The sequence below is a fragment of the Octodon degus genome, unplaced genomic scaffold (genome assembly GCF_000260255.1).
Source record: "Octodon degus isolate 3935 unplaced genomic scaffold, OctDeg1.0 scaffold00009, whole genome shotgun sequence".
NCBI classification, from domain to species: Eukaryota; Metazoa; Chordata; class Mammalia; order Rodentia; family Octodontidae; genus Octodon; species Octodon degus.
In genome coordinates this window covers 9,509,542-9,524,955 of record NW_004524585.1, presented here as the reverse complement: position 1 = coordinate 9,524,955, position 15,414 = coordinate 9,509,542, and the positions used below count along the sequence as shown (strand labels likewise).

General features: G+C 44.3%; 1 pseudogene; it reads left to right on the top strand.

The window, feature by feature from the left end:
* LOC101592734 overlaps nt 1-15,114 on the top strand; it is a 59,065-nt pseudogene extending 43,951 nt beyond the window's left edge.
* The last annotated feature ends 300 nt before the right edge of the window (nt 15,115-15,414 follow it).

Genomic DNA, 15,414 nt, shown 5'->3' with positions numbered 1-15,414 from the left:
TCTCTCTCTCTCTCTCTCTCTCTCTCTCTCTCTCTCTCTCTCTCTCCCTCCCTCCCTCTCTCTCTCTCTGTGGTACTCTGTGGTACTGGGGATTCAACCCACAGCCTTTGCCCTGAACTACATCTCCATTCTTTTTAAAATTTTTATCCTGAGACAGGGCATCCAGAGTCACTAAGCTGTCCAGGTTGGGCTCAGACTTGTGATCCTCCTGCTTCAGCTTCCTGTTCTTCCAGATTTACAGTTTCAAATCATTGCTGTAGCTGCAGGCAGGAGAACAGATTGGATATTGACTGAGTAGTAATTCAACACTTTAAAACAACCTTAAAAAATAAATGAATGAGTAAAACATCTGTTTCTATTTGAGCATACAAAACCACAACAAAGGATCTTGCAGTAAACCAGGTGTGAAGTAGTGGCGCCTTAGACGAAGGTGATGGGCACAGCGATGTGGAGACAGGGATATGCTTAGTGGGTCTCAGAGGTAAGACTCAGAGAGGTTACTTGTAGAATACAGACCCTCAGATTCATTTATTAGATCCCCTGTCTAAAAGTAAGTATTGTATATCTGTGCAAGCTCTGTTAAGCTTTCGGATGGAGGCACAGGGCCTGGGAAAAGAAGTGGCCTCTGGTTCCTGTTTGGAGGCAGGACAGGAGCTGGGCTGCCTACCTTGAAGGATGTGTCCTGCCAGGAAGGTGCTGAGTGAGCTGGTGCCTGGGTCGAACATGCTCTGGAGCAGCCTCTGGGCGCCTTGGTGAGGAAATTCTATGTCTGAAGCTGACGGCAGAAGGGCGCAACAACCCACACTGAGGGTGCCTGTCTGATAATTGTAGACATTAGCAAGGCATCCAAGTTTCCTCGGAGAGCACCGAGCAGGCGTGGAGGCTGTCTACCGTGCCCGCTGCCTGCACTCTTAGGGATGCTTCCTTGTTGCCATCCAAGGCCTAGGAGAGGACTTGGGGCTTCTCCTGGATCCAAGGGTCTGTTTATTGAGTGTTCAACAGCCCAAGAATAAGTGTGAAAACTAGAATGGATACAAATTTAAAGGAATTTGCTTTATCTTGTTGGCTTCCTTCTTTATTGAAATATAATTTGGGCTTTAAAAGGCTTTTGGGCATATATTAGGATCTTGCAATATTTTAGGTAATGAATAGGTTAGATAGAGATACCAATATTTTTATATAATACTTCTAATCCAAACATTCCTAAGAGAGAAATAGGAGGCTGTCTATTACATAAGGTGCCCTGCATACTCTTATGACTAGTCTTACTACTAAAAACATGGTAATTGCTATAGAAATATCTGAGCATCCCATATACACACACATTTGTTCTCTTCAGTCCCGGAGGTCATGAATCTGAGTCATTGTCACTGGGCAGGGAAGCCCTGGACAAGACGCTGCTCCTCCCACAGGGCCCAGCTTCCTCCCTTCCTGACCTCCTGCTGCTGAGCTCTGCAGCTCTCAGCTCTTGTTTTCTCCTCTGTCTGCAAAGCCAGAAGCTCTTCATCCACACCCTCCACTCTGCTCCTTGCACTTCCGCCATGTAGCTTTCTTCTCTTTGGTGTTAAAGCTCCGCTCCTTTTTCCTCTCTCATAAGGACAGTTGGCATTAGGCGGGGCCTCTCGGTAATGCAAGATTGCTTTCCCACCTCCAGATACGTTATCACAGCCCGGCATTGCAATGCCAGCCTGTCTCCCACTACTGCAGGAGACAAAGGCAGGAGGATTGTAAGTGGCTCTGTTTGATTCCATTAGATAGTGCCCTGGGGCTGACTCCATAAGTGGACACTTTAAAAAAGCTATGGCAACAAATGCGTGAAAATAGTCATCATGGCTATCAGTAGGTGCAAATATAGCAGCGTTAGTAGAGTTTGTGCTGGTGTGCCACCAGCATCACCATCCATCTCCAGAATGTTTTTATCTTCTCAATATCAAAATTCTATACTTCAAAATATAATAAGTCCCTGCTCTTCCCTCCTTCTGGCCCTGGGAAGCAGCACGCCACCATCAGCCTCTATGAATCTGTCTTCTCTAGGTACCACATAATAGAATCAGAGGATTTTATACTGGGGACAGATCCCAGGGCCTTTGCACCGAGCCACATGTTCAGCTCTAAGTTATCAAGATGCCCAGACCAGACGGGAACCTGTGGTCCTCCTGTACCATCCTCCTAGCTCACGGGTATGTACTACGGTGCCCGGCAGGAATCATACAATATTCATCTCATCTCACACTTTTGAATAATATTTTTGAATTGAATAATCCTTTTGCAAACAGTCCAGACGTCAATGGCCATACTGTATGTGATAATACCTGCTTGTTCCTTATGCTCTACTCTTGCTTTCTCTGTTAAAAGAATCGGGTGGGACTGGGATTGGGCTACAGCATCGACTTAGAATAAATAGCTGTAATAGAAGCAGGAACCATCCCGAGACTCCTTGCACTTGGTAGCAGTGTGGAATAACTGTCTAGATGCATGCATGTTGCCTGGCAACAATTCTTCTAGATGGAGGAAAGTTGGGAACTGTTTTCTCACATTTTGACTAAGTACAATTTTTTGGTTTTTTTGGCGGGACCGGGGATTGAACTCAGACCCTTGCGCTTGCCAGGGAAACACTTATTCTACTGAGCCATCTCCCCGGCCCCTTGACTAAGTATAATTTTGTGTTGCCTAGGGACAGAGCTATGTTTTGAGAGCTATACTGTCAAGTTGTCTCACTGTTTAAACATTATGGGGCATTCTTATGCAAACTAGGTTGGATACTGCATCATACAAGGTGTGACTAAAACATACGGTGGTGTTTACATTTTAAAAAATGTATTATAGTAACAGATACATTGCCATCAATCCTCAAAATATATTCCTTCTTAATTCAAACACACTAATCCAACCATGCTGGACAATGTTTCTTCTACTGTAACATTTTCTTTTTTAATTTAAGCATTTTTTGTATCTTCTATCCCCCTTGTAAGTGGCACAGCTGTGGGACACTATAGCAAACAAGTAGACTGATGTGTTTGCCCCCCAGCCTGCCCGGTGTCCTGCAACTGCTTTAAAAATTAATCCTGGGAAGTTACTTGAGACAGACCATCAAATTATAGGTGATGTAAAAATAAAGAGTGGGTATCTATCAACAGATGAATCAGCTGCCCATTGACTCAAAAATTCATTCATCGCATGCATACTGGAGAATCTGGGGCGGGGGGAGAGGGGGAAGGGGGATAGAAGCGGGTTGGCTGTGGTCACATCCGACTACTCACCCATCCATCTGTCTCCTGTGCACCCATCTGTTTATATGCTATGTCAAAAATCACTGGGGTAACTTATACAAATACACAAAACAAGAGAGAACAAATAAGAGGAGGGGAGGCCAACTAGAAAATTAAAACTGGGAAGGGATTTGCAAGCACAAAATGGATCTCCCAGCACATGTAAAGTTAGTGGCCTGCAAATTTAGTTCTGAGTTTCCTACCAGTCAAAGCAAAGAAAGAAATAAGATCAGTCGAATGTTTCATGGTGTCCTGTAGGTGAAAACCAACTGTTTCCTTAGAACAAACATTTTCTTCTGTCCTAAGAGTGGAAAAGAAACTTCTAGTGTCTGTAGTAGTTTTTATTGTGCTGATTTGGCAAAGTGGAACTGTGACTCTCCTAGCCCCTTCCCTTGGTGGCTTGGGTGGAGCTGGCTGAAAAAGCAAGGAAGTGAGACCAGATTTATTTTGTTCGTTTGTTTATTTATTTATTATGTTTTGGGTACAGGGTCTCACTATGCAGCTCATTGGACTCGTCGCGATCCTCCTGTTTTCAGCTTCTCCAGAGCTGTGATTACAGGCATGCTCCGCCACACCCTGATCTAGGCTGGGTCGGTGTGGCATGTGGTGCCAGGGATCAAATCCCCATCCTTGTGCTTGCCCAAGCAGGTGCTTAGTCCACTGATCTAGCTCACTAGCTCTATGAGATCAAATTTAGAGAACGGCAGTTTGCCCTCCTCCCCTATCTTCTCCTCCCTTCCCCTCCCTTTCCCCTCCTCCCTCTCCTTCCCTCCCTGTCCCTCTCCTCTCCTCCCTGCATCTGGCTTTTCCACCACACTGCTGTCCCCATAGATGGAGGGATGCCAACGGTGACACCAGGTGCTGCAGCAGCGGCTAGAGCAGCAGCCTTTGACCTGTAGACTTTCGATGCTGGACCCAGGAACTGGCCTCACCTTGTTTTACTGACTGTTAGGCGCTTCAGCAGAGCTGGTTAACATGAGCGCCGCATTTTGCAGACTTCGTATGAAATAAAACCATGCAGGATCTTATTATTAATTTCCTATATGCATACTTTGGATTAAATGCAATGGATTAGTAAAATTTCACGTGTTTCCTTCTCCCTTTTCATAAGGCACTGCGATTCCCCAGACAGCACAACTCCGCAACGCAAGCTCACGGACACGCCCTGTCCCATGCTCAGCTTCCGGTCATCCTTTGGCCGGATTCACCTCCTGCAGTTCTAGCTGGAATTAGCCCGACGCTTTGAAGAGGCCTGGAGCTGTGCTTCTCCTGGGCCTGCCAGCCTGGCTCAGAGCTTGTGCAGCGTAGGGAAGGTTTTTTTTTTTTTTTTTTTTTTTTCCGCGTGGCTCTGTGACCTGGGAGACAGACAGAAGTATAATAAGCTAAAAGGTGCTTCACAGAGGAGACAAATCCAGAACAAAACAACCCAACCCGTTCCACTTTTTCCTCTAGGAGAAATGCTGTTGGCCATTTAAAATCTCCTGTCCATGGCTGCACAGGATAGGGTTTGCGCTGAGGGTGGCAGCGGTCTAAGCCTCTAAGAGCCAGCGGGCCTTTGTGGGAAACTTCAAAATTCTGGACGTCAAAAGTCCTTCTGAGCTGGAAAGAAAAAGAGGCTCAAGACATTTCTATAAATGCTGACGTTGAGCAAGCCCAGATCGTGTGCAAATGGATTTCCTCCTGGTGTGGACCAAGGAGTCCAGAGTCACAACGGCTTTGCTGAACGTCATAACCGGATGCTTACAGGATCAAACTGAAGTACTTGTGAATAAGGACGGGCTGTATGACTTCTGGAACTGTCTGCATTAACCAATAAAGACTTCTTGGGCTGGGGAGGTAGCTCAGCGGCTTGAGTGCTTGCATGTAATGCACAAGGTCCTGAGTTTGATCCCTGGTACAAGAACAAACAAAGAACTCCATGTCGTACAGTGGTTGGGAAGGTTGGTGGGAATATGACGGTAGGGACGGGTGAAGGATGGCTTGAGAGTTGTCGGTACTGTTCCTGGGGTCACATCAGTGACAGGAAAAGCAGTCTTATACTTACAGAATAAGTAGAGGAAAAATATATACAAACCAGAACAAGACATTATGGAAAAAGACATTATATCACTTAGGATGTTCCCAGTGTTCCCCAGAATCACTACTCACACATTTGCCTCCTTACGGCTCCTTTTTTTTTTTTTTTTTTTTTTTTTTTTTTTTAAGTTGTGGCTTAGAGTAAAGGAGGAGCTGGCCATCATAGCTGAGGGATAAGCCACTTGTGATGAATGGTAGTTCTCTGTGCAAAGTGCTTTACCTTACAATTTTCAGCATACTTCACTGAGGATTGTCAGCAAACACCCTGCCCTCACCCACGTGTGGCAGCGTCCTCTGCTCCTTTCTTCACCTTGCTTCTTGGGGGTAACAGAAATCACTCTGGGAAATAAATTCTTGGCCCATGCTAAAATGTTAGCATCAGAAACGACAAGGGGCAGGTCACATCCGTACAAATAAGCCCACTGGTAATTGCACACCTTTGGAAGGGTTTTTGCAAATGCAAAGTTTAAGCTATAGGAGTAGACATCCCCACAGCAAGTCATCCATAAATGGACCCCGTCAGCAAAGGGATTTTGCCTTCAGCTCACTGTGCTCACTTGTGGGTCATGGTCCCCTCCTCTCTCTTTTCTTCTGGACTATAGCTGTGAAGTATTGTGGTACAGGTGTATATATCTGGCCTAGGGCTAGAGAGCAAACATGCCTGGCTTCAGGACTGCCTTGTGACTCTAGGCAATTTGCAGTTTTGCATTTTCCATAAGAAAAAGAAAAGAGAGAGAGAGACTCCACTAGATTTATTATATATTTATTTTTCAGTACTGCTTATTGAACCCAGGGTCTTTGCACTGAGCTACATTCCCAACCTTTTTTACTTTTATTTTGAGACATGGTCACACTAAATTGCTAAGCCAACCAAGCTGGACCTGAATTTGTGATCCTTCCTCCTCAGCCTCCCAGAGTGCTGGGTCTACAGGACTTTGTCACCATGTCTGCTTTTATAGCCTAGCATCAAATCCTCTTCAAATAGGGTGCCCTGTGTGCATACAAAACCAAAACATTAGGATTTCCACTTATATTTGTGTCACATTCCCTTTAATTTTATTTTCAGCATGTGTTTCCTGCCATACCCAACATAGTTGTGAAGGTTCATAATCCCATATCCACAATCCTAGTGTCTAAACAGGTCTAAAAACCAGAAATTATTTTGTAATTTAGTTGTGAATCAGCCTGTACCTACCTGAATGGGTGGCTAGCCCCTGAAAATCAGAACAAATATATGGTTCTCTGTAGAAATCATGAAGTGTTGCATTGTGTGTGCAGGGCTAGGCCCGCTACTGGTTTTCATGTGCTGTCCTAGCTTGCTGAAGCTGGAGGAGTCAGAGGTACATTTTGTTCTAAGCCCGTGTATATCTGGTTGGCCTCACTGTGTTCTAACTAGCAGCCCAAGTTGGCCTAGAACTCCAGGTGTGTGCTGCCATACCTGTCCTGTGCACCTGTCTTAAGTCACTTTCACACTGTGGGGACAAAGTACCAGACACCCCCAGTTTAAAGGGGAGATTTATTTGGATTCACAGCTTTTAGAGGTCTTAGTCCATAGTCAGGGGATTCCAAGGCAGAAGGAACATGGCAGAGGGGCACAGTGCAGGACAATAGTTCACCTCATAGTGACCAGGAAGTAGGGCAAGAAGGGAGGAGTGGGAGAGGAGACAGACCTTTCTGGGCTACACCTGCAGTGAGCCACCCCTTGGTGAGGCCTCATTCCAAAGAGTCAGCAGCGGTGGGCATCAGTGGAAGAATCCACTACTGAGTGTGGCCCCCCCCAGGATGCAGTCACTCTCCAAGAGTACCCCCACAGCACATAAGGCATTTGGGGTACGTCTAGATCTAAATGTAATGGGACCTGCAGTGGTATATAACTTATAAATAGATAATTATTCGTAGATGCAATTTACAGATAAATACCACCGTGTATGTTGAGGGTGTGGCTCAGACATTTCTGTCACTGGTAGAACTGTGAGGCCACCATGCTGACTGATGACTTTGGTAAAACCTGACCTCTTCACTCACCAAGCGGGTCACACCAGGCAACGTGAAGGGACTTTTCCTGAGCATTTGCTGATTGCCTGTCTTGGGTAAAGACAGATATGAACAGGACAGATTGGAGGTGCAAACCTACCAGAAAAAGCAAAAGGAGGTATGCATCTTCATCAGGGCATTCCACAGCGTAGAGCCTGCCCAGATATTCCTCAGGATGGAGAACTCATGGCCGAATTCCAGAAATTTGTATTTATTTTTTAGCCATGTAATCCAATGTGACTTTACAACTAACAAAAACAGCCACTTACCTTTTGAATGTTTGTATATGTGTGAGAGAGAGAATAACAAAAACATAGGCCTATAATTAAGAATTAGGTAGAGATTTCCAGTTTTCTTGTCATGATATAATGATAAAATCACTGCTACAAGAGGGAGCAGAGATTTAAAACCACGTGACTGAGTGGTACAGCATCCCAAACATGTTTAGTGAGCTCCCCTCAGCATGTTCATAAGTTGTTCTCATTTTTATTTCTTATTTAGGACCTTAAAAACAAACAGTGCAGTTCTGCAGGCTTTCCACACAGACGTTTGTGTTTGCTTTTGCAACCAAAATGCAAAGGTCCAGTGGCTGGAGTTCTTTCACTATGATGTTGTGACATCTGTAGTGGTGTCTACACCACGGTGGTAGAGTGTCCCTGCAGCATTTGCTCCTGGAGTTTTTCTATCGGCTCTGGGGACATTGCGTGTCACTCTGACTGCAGTAAGTAATGCCAGCAGCACAGGTAGATGGATCTGACAGGCCGAGGACTACCAACATCCCAACCGCCTTTCTCCAATGAAGGCTATACATCAGCTCTCAGAATCTGCTGGAGCCGAAGAGGGTGACAAGGGAATAACATCCCTTTCTCTTCCATCGACAGGGGTAATAACTCCTCACTCCCTAGGGACAGATTGTAAAAGCCAATAGCCAGGAGCTGTGAAGCAGGGAGGCTAGAAGAATTGAAAATTAAAGAGGGAGTGGAAATTTTGTGTAAGGCTTTAGTGAGATGGAATAAACCATCAGACATCAGTCTTTTAATTGTTTCATTGTTGACATGGGGTTTTGCAAATGTTCATTTTGATTGCTTAATTTTTTAATAAGTGTTAAAAGTAATGTGCATTGCCAAAATGCAGGCTTATGCTGTGTGAGTGTGTTTTCTAAGACGCTGCTACTTAATGTCTGGAATCTTTTCAAGTCCATGTTGAAGTCCTCGTGCAAATATAGTTTAAAATAGCTCTCTAAAGAAAGATACATAGAAGGCATCGGACTGCTAAAATTGTTTAATTTGACGTCTTTATTTCCACTGGCATACCTGGGTAGCTAAATGCAAGGGGACTTAATTTATGCATATCATACACAATGCTTTTTAATGGCTAATAAGAATTTCTATTTTCAAGCAACCTTCAAAATGAGTTCCGCGCTCCATGGAAACAGCGTCCTAATGGCCACTGAGAAAAAACGGTTCTTAAAGTGTGCAGCGTGGCGTTGGCGGCACTGCAGGAATAAATGAGGGGTCCCAAACATCGCTTTGAATTTGATGCAGCGCCGCAAAAGATTGAACTTTTTAGAGACTCAAACCCTTCAGACACAGATGCCTTTGAATGCTGCCTGGTTTGGAGGAAACACACTTATTTAGTTTTTAAACTAGGCTGGTGTTTAGTTAAATCTCCTCCTCCGGACTCAGTTCACTGAAGGTGACAGAAGTACTGACTGGAGCTCAATGAGAAGTAGACGCGACAGTAAATTTTTCAGGCAGCGACAGGAGATCTTGTTATAGGAGTCAGAGTGGGGGTCAGGGCAGAGCCTGTTGATGATTGAGGAAAGAGAAGTAAATTCATTCTGCTTGAGGCTCTTTGTCAAGTGCCAGTAGCTTACCATTGAGAGCTAGTCACCCGTCCTAGTCTTACGGCCCTAGAGGTCACTCATTTGATATAAATCATAGCACCGCGGAAGCGCAGCAACCTATTGCCACTCGGGATGAAATATAAAAGACGAAATCTGCTTTCGGAATGGAAATGACTCCGAATATCCCACCACATGTTGCTGTTTAATGCAATAGGCGCTTAGATATTGATCTTCTGAATCAAGTCATTAAAATGTGCAGTTTTTGTTTATTGGAATGAAGCAATTAAATGGTTCAGTTATGCTAGACCTTACCTTTTCTGATGAAAACTATTGATTTCTTGCCACAGCTTTATAAGCGACAATGTTTTTGATTACTCTTGACAAACCTCCTTGGAGTGTTAATTAAAATTGTACCGGATGAGCAGGTGCGGGAGATCATTAGATCGCCCGGATCACACATCTACACTTCATATTCTGCAGCCTTGCATAATGAATAGGGCACAAGAGGGGAAAAACAATATCTTCATCAGCAGAATAGCAGCTTCACTTTTTAAAAAACTAGGTGGCATTACATTTTAGCTACAGAGGCTTTCGACTCATTGGCCTGCTCCTACCACTGCATTGGATCAAAATTTGCATTTTACATTTTGCTTTAGTTCCTCGAGTGCCTAATGAGTTACTGGTTTTATTCTGAGGTAGCAAATATTTAGACACGTATTTATACAGAAAATTGAGGAATCAAATAAGCAAATGTTTATGCAGATAACGTCATGAATATTAATAAGATTCTACTTAACATTTTGAAAACTCCCCTCAGTAACGTATCCTCAACATGCTTTTAAAAAATATTTTACTACTTATTTCCGGGACCTGCATTAAATACAATTATTTAGGAATATGCTTGTTGGGAGACTGCCTTCTGTTGCCTCACAATTGTATTTTTTCTGTCCGTCTTAAAAGATTCCTGCATTTGAAAAATTTAAAGTAGCAGCGATAATTTATGAAATTGGAGGCAAATAATATTCAAGTTTGTGAAAAACTAATGATCGTTATATTGATGCTATTTATTATGAAATGTGATTTATTACTGTGTGAGTATAGGCACCCATGTGGACTTTTTCATTTTTTACATCAAGCACAGAATTTAAATAATTGAAATTAGATTTTAAATCCTCTGTGATCTGCTGTCTACAGATAGCAGGAAAGCTTGTATTTCTCAGATTCCTAGGCCCTGAAAAGAACTTTAAAAGGTCATCTAATCCAATCCCCTGCTGCCAAAGTAGCTGTTTAAAAATGCACTATTTTTCATTAGTCTGGAATTTTAAAAAGGATTAATGAATTTATAAATGTATTATTTACAATGTTCTGAGCATGTGTATCTAACTGGAGCCAACTGGTAGACTTTGAAATGGTAAGAGTATGTGTGTGTTTTAAAAGCTCTTCTTCTCTTTGGATAATTTGTGGTTTACAAAGTATTTTTCCATTTTTTCCCCTTTAATTTGATCAATAACCAAGCTTAAGTTCTCAGGTAAGGGTCCTATAATTTTTTAACATCTTATAACTTTTTAATGAACTGCTGGCTCAGTTTACTCAATTGATGTAATAATTCTTGTATGTTCTAATTATTAAAAGCTACATTATTGTTTCATAGCATCTATTATGGCTGGCTTCAAGGATGCATGCATCTATGTTGCTATTGCATTTTATGGGTAAAATGCAACGTTCAGATCAAAGTGTGAATGTAATTTTTTAGTACTAAAATTAATCCATTGTTTCTAAACTCCATACATAGTAATTGTGCTTTACCAACTGTTTCAGCAAAATGTTATGAACCGTAACCATACACATTTGGGGAGCTAATCTTACAGGCTATATCTGCCATTGTATTTCTACAAAGTAGTAGTTTACAGAAAAGGCCTCCCTCCTCTGCGCCTGCCTCTCCAGTGTGAGCTGGGCCAGTGCATGACACCAGCGAGGGCAGCCAGAGGGGCTGGGAGACTCCCTATCAAGCCCCCAGATGGCAGGTGAGCTGGTGCAGAGGACATGGTGGGGGAGCTCCATGTGGCCTCCACACAGCACAGTGGGGCATCCTCCAGCCTGGTGACCATGTTCTCATCACAGCAAAAGTTCTAAGGGCAAAAGATGTAGATGCCATTTGAAAATTGTGGCCTCAGGACTAGGGATGTAGCTCAGTGGCGTGTGGAGCCCTGAGTTCAATCCATAGCTCTACAAACAAACAAACAAAACGAAAAGCAAAGCAAAGAAAATCCATCCTCAGAGCTGTGTGTGGTGTTGTACGCGTGTAATCCCAGCTGCTAGGGAGGCTGAAGCAGGAGGATCACAAGTCCAAGGCCAGTTTGGGCAATTTAATGAGAGCTTGTCTCAAAAAATAAAAGAGCTAAAAAAAAAAAAATAGTAAAAGAGCTGAGGATGTCACACAATGGTAGAGCACTCGCCAGCATGTACTAGGCCCTGGGCCTGAGCCCCACTATGAAGAAAAACTAGATCCGTCCCCAGAAGTCACACAGCATCATTGCCATTTCACTGCTGGGTCAGGCAGTCACAAAGGTCTTGGGTTCCAGGAAGGAGACATAGATCCAACCACTGGAAGGAAGGCCCACCAACGTCAGAGTGGTGGAAGACCTGGTAGAATGAGATGCAGCCATTACCAGAAGATACAAAGTGCCACAGAAGCTGCTTGTCCCATGTCATGCAGCATATTATTTTTGGGCTGGGAGTGGTGGTGCACACCTGTAACACCAGTACTTGAGAGGCTGAGGCAGGGTGATCGTCATCAGTCCGAGGCCAACCTGGGCTATATAGTGAGTTCAAGACCAGCCTGAACTACACAGAGAGACTTTGTCTTTAAAAACAACAAGCAAGCAAATGCACACCCCCAAACCAAAGACAACCCCCCATCCGTCTTGGAAAGGGGTTTAATTTAAGAGGGGAAAATGTAGATGGGAAAAGCAAATGTGATTCTAACAATCCAACTACAGTTATTCTTTAAAACAATCTATTGCATTTTATGGGTAAAATGCAATAGACTTTGAAATCGTAAGAGTATGTGTGTGTTTTAAAAGCTCTTCTTCTCTTTGGATAATTTGTGGTTTACAAAGTATTTTTCCATTTTTTTCCCCTTTAATTTGATCAATAACCAAGCTTAAGGTCTCAGGTAAGGGTCCTATAATTTTTTAACATCTTATAACTTTTTAATGAACCGCTGGCTCAGTTTACTCAATTGATGTAATAATTCTTGTGTGTTCTAATTATTAAAAGCTATATTATTGTTTCATAGCATCTATTGTGGCTGGCTTTGCAAATGTATCTTAATAAGATGATGAGTGCATATATCTTAAGCCATGGTGGTGAGTGCGGGCAGTCCTAGCAGTTGGGAGGCTGAGATGGGAATACCCCAATTTCCAACCCAGTCTAAGAAGGATTTTTTTGGGGGGGTGGCTGGCTCAAGCTGCATTAAAGGTGGGTCTGGTAAGGCAGGTGGAGGTGGGGATTGAACCGCAGAACCCTGCGCCTGACTGTGTTTGCATGAGCAGGTGCTTAAATAACTGAGCTAACCGGCAGCCCCCCATTCCAACCCAGTCTAAGGTACTCAGTGACTTGAGTGAGTCCTTGTCTCAAAACTACAACACAAAACAGAAGGTCTGGGGACATAGTGCAGTGCAAAAGCCTGGGTTCAGTCCCTAGTACCACACACCAAAAGCACCATTATGGTTGCTCATTCCATGTTTACCATCCTTTGAAAAATTGTGCAAGTTTTAATGAAAAGGAGCTAGACTTTCAGAAAATCTTAACCACTTGATTAGTTTGTAGTGGCTGCGTTAATTGTCAAATTAGAAATTCATAGCGTTACTCCCTGCGAAGACTGTGTTTGATGTTTGGAAACTCAAAGCTGCTGTATTGTAGAGCTGCGTGTCGGGTGTCTTCTAAGAGTTTGTTCATTCAACGGACATTTATTCTGCTTCTATAGTGTGCCAACTGCTATTCCAGGCACTTAAAAAATAATTGGTCTTATTCACTAACACTCAAGTAAATGTTATTTAGTAGAAATGATAAAGCTTGTATTTCTGGTAATCTCTGTGTTCTTTTTATTTTTGAGCTATTGAATAGGATTTCTTTAATTTGAAATCATGAAAAACATTAGGTTAGACAAGTTTCAGAATCCACTGCAAGGCTTATCTTGCTAACATCTTAATCCGTAGCTGGAACTAGAATCTTTAATTTGGTAAAATGCAGGTATCTCAAAAGAGAAGTTATAGCTATTTATTACTTTTTACACATTGACCTGAGAGCCTCACTTGTGCCTGGCAAGTCTACTACTGAGCCACCTCAGCTATATTAATGTGTATTTCTCCATTAAAAACTGTCACTATTAGCACATGATTTAGGGGGCTTTGTTTTATTTTTAAAAATTTGTTGTTGTTGTTTTCTAATCTTTATTTGGTACAGAGTCGCATTATACAGCTTAGACTCGTAGTGTTCCCTCTGTCTCAGCCTCCCGAGTGCTGGGATTACAGGGGTGGGCCACCACGCCAGGCTTCAGTGGCTTGCATGGCACAGGGTTGGCATGACATGTGGTGCTGGAGATCAAACCCAGGTCCTTGTGCTTGCCAAGCAGGTGCTTAGACCTCCGAGCTATCTCCTTGGCCCAAGCACATGTTAATTACACAACTCAGTGAATTTCCTGTGACTCTCCACACATGGCAGTGCCATGTTCACCCTCCCCTTCCCCTCCCCCTCTTGCCCCTGTTCTGTCCCTGTCCCTTGCCCAGATGGGGCCCCTTCTTAGATTCCCCTTTCTATGTAGAAGATACCTGTGCTGAGTGTTAATAGCCCCATTTCACAGATGAGCACAACAGGTCCTCATATCCTCTTTTCCTGAAGTTCTTCCTCGCTGTTTCATGCTGCCCAAGATAAAGATGGAAAACACAAGGGCCACAGGGAATTAAGCCATGTGTTCAGGCTTGATAAGTCATGGGCTTCTCTTGTGTGTGAAAGTTCTGCCTTCATTTCCATGGTTCCTTGAGATTTGGCAGGACTCAAGCACTTGAGGGATCATGTTTCCAACAGGAAGGCAGAGTGGCACTCACCGGTAATCCCAGCCCTGAAGGAGGCTGAGGCAGGAGGATCTCAAATTAACATCCCGTGGGAGGCATGAAAAGAAAAAAAAAAGAAAAGAGAAAAGGGCGGGGGCCAGGGGAGACGGCTCAGGGGAGATGGCTCAGTGGAATAAGCGCTTCCCTGGCAAGAGCAAGGGCCTGAGTTCAATCCCCGGTTCAGCCAGAAAAGAAAGAACGCAAGAAAAAATTACATAAATAAAAAAGAGGGGAGGGTCAGGGGACACAGTTCAGGGGTAGAGCGCCCCTAGAGTCCATCCTCAGGATCGCAATACAAACACCCGTCTGCGGTCGAGTCGCCCGGCGCGCGTTATCTAGTTTCTGTGTCTTTCACAGCAAAGCAAAATTTTGTTTTCTAAACTATTTTTAAACTAGCCGTTTTAAGAAATAATCCAGAATCGCGTTTCCCTAAGCCGCACTGCAGGCCCCAGGGCGCGCCGGGGAGCCGGTCGCAGGTGCCCCGCCAGGGCAGATCTCTACGCCCTTTCGCGGCTGTGCGAAGAGCGGGCGTGCGGCGCGCGAGCTTTCCCTCGCGGCGTTAGCCGGCGGGCTGCTGTCCGCAGCCGCGTCTCTGGCTCGGCGGCTCGGCCGCGCCGCAGCGGACGCGGGGACCAGAGAGGCCGCAGGCTCGCAGCCGCACCGCGCCGCGCGCTCTCGGGACCCAGCGCTCTTTTTCCGCAAACCAGCCGCCTACGCTGCCGCGGGGTTTCCTTTGGTGGTGTTTTCACGGCTTGTCAGACGTGTTGCATATTAAACAAGCACATCCCGATTCTCTCCGGATCCCGGGCACCCTTTCTTCTCTCCTCCATGCTGAAAATCACTCCTGTCACCAGCGCTCTCCGGGCTGCCTGGAAGAACCTTGGCATAGTTTCCCTAACCTTTCAAACAGTAAAAGCAAAACTCTCCTTTGATAAAAAAGCTGGAGGACGTTGGCATGCAGCCACTAAGGATGCAGGCGACTCAGCTGCGATCTGACAGAATATTTCACAAAACACCGAAAAGTTCCCTTGAAGGTCCCCAGAGTGGGCCTGGGCACTTTGCTCGCACTTAACAT